General features: G+C 48.4%; 1 non-coding gene across 1 annotated transcript; it reads left to right on the top strand.

Annotated features, from left to right (window-relative positions):
* The first annotated feature begins 285 nt into the window (after nucleotides 1-285).
* On the top strand, nucleotides 286-451 carry LOC135393597 (U1 spliceosomal RNA). Its single transcript, XR_010422697.1, has one exon. It is a non-coding gene; the product is annotated as a U1 spliceosomal RNA (small nuclear RNA).
* The last annotated feature ends 1394 nt before the right edge of the window (nucleotides 452-1845 follow it).

Below are 1845 nucleotides of genomic sequence, written 5' to 3'. Positions count from 1 at the left end.
AGATTCGCAGAGTTCACAGAGCCCCAATCGAAGACAGCTAATACTTCTTGACGGGCTGTCGTCTACCATTGAGGATGCCGTAATTGCCGTTACAGCATTACGCTCCTGAAAATTCGCAAATTTAAATAAGAAACAGATCAATTACAACAAGTGCCATCGTTGCACGTAGCAATTATTAAGAATGCGCATTTCAAAAATGTGTTTTTTCCCTCTTTAGCTGCACCAAACACCCTTCGCTTTGCATACAGTGCTCCCTTGGGGGCAGCTCGCGATACAAGCGCCTGTATACTTACCTGGTGTCGGATAGTCTATGATCAATGAGGTAGGCTTCCCGGGTGGAGACCAAGGCATTGCACTTCGCCTTGGTTGAATCCCGCCACTTCCCCAAATCGGGGTAGATGGGACATGCAATTTTTGGTAGTGGGGGGGCTTGCGTACGCGCTCGCTCCCCCTTTCTGTCGAAGTACAAAAGCAGATTATCGGATCATCTAATCCGTCAGCAATACAAGATTAGAGAGTTTTAATACATCGTACGCAAAGACGATAACGTACGTAATAGATCGCGTTGGTGGTTCTGCGCACTGCGCGAAGCACTCTTTCTCTTATGGGCGTGCGCAGAACCATCAACGCTATTCATTACGTACGCAAAGGTGGTAGCGTACGATGTACTAACCGAAAATGCACACGGTCTTTAACCGAAACCGTAAACCGAACCATAAGAAATAGTGAGTTTTAGTACATCGTACGCTATCACCTTTGCGTACGTAAGGGATAGCGTTGATGCTTCTGCGCATGCCCATAAGAGAAAGAGGGCTTCGCGCAGTGCGCAAAACCACCAACGCTATCTGTTACGTACGCTATCGCCTTTGCGTACGATGTAATAAAACTCTCTAATATCCCGGTTACCGGTTTTCGTATAACTGTTCAACAGCGAATAACTAGGGAGTGAGTTTTTCGGGTTAAATGCCTTTCTCCGATTCGGGGGGTAAAAATCGGGCGCTATTTTTTAATCTGTAATTCGGGGAGAAATCGGGCGAAAATTGTGCCTTCGGCTGTTATCCGTTGTTTTTCTTTCTCCTCTTGTCGATTAAGTTCTTTCCTAATTTCTCTATTGTGTTTTTTGTTGTTTTTTCTGTTTTTTGGGGGATCGTGACCTTCCAGCGGTAGTCCCCGAAAGCATAGGTAGTGTTGACACACATGGGTGTATTGCTGGGAACGTAAGTGACCCATTCTTACATGTGTTACACATGGCGACCCTTGTTCGTTTTCAGTGGAAACGTCACTTGAGGGTTTCATAGTGACTGGCATTCGGGGACAAAATCGGGTTTAACCCGAATTGGTCGCAGGTCAGTTCGGGGGGGGGGGGGGGGGAGGGGGATAACCAAGCGGAATCGGGTTTAACCCGAAAAAGTCACTCCCTATGAATAACACATACATTCTGTATACACACACACAACGGATGCGTGCAGTATGAGCAGCCGCATTACACTTGCCGCTGCACTTGCTTCGTTCCACCGCAAGCACGTCTCAAGGCCAGAGGGAACTCACCATCGCCTTATCTAACCTGCACGGAGGCCCTCGCGCTAGATAAGCCAGTCCAGCCATTCTTGCGGGCTCCGCGTCAAGTGTGCACTACAGGTCGTTCCATTTCGTGGACGATGTCTCTGATGCGCGCTTCTGCCAGCTGTGCGGACTGCTGGCCATGACTATACACATGAAGGGTGAGGACGTAGGCTAGTTGGTGAAACATTCTACTGACTGAAAGTCCCGTTTTCTTTCCCGTGTCTCGGGAGTTTCACTCAGTGGGCTATACACATGCCTGTGTGCGCTCATGGATTCCGTCAG

The sequence above is a fragment of the Ornithodoros turicata genome, chromosome 4 (assembly GCF_037126465.1).
Source record: "Ornithodoros turicata isolate Travis chromosome 4, ASM3712646v1, whole genome shotgun sequence".
Taxonomy (NCBI): Eukaryota; Metazoa; Arthropoda; class Arachnida; order Ixodida; family Argasidae; genus Ornithodoros; species Ornithodoros turicata.
The sequence above is the reverse complement of the archived record's forward strand: the minus strand, read 5'-3'. Positions and strand labels throughout refer to the sequence as shown.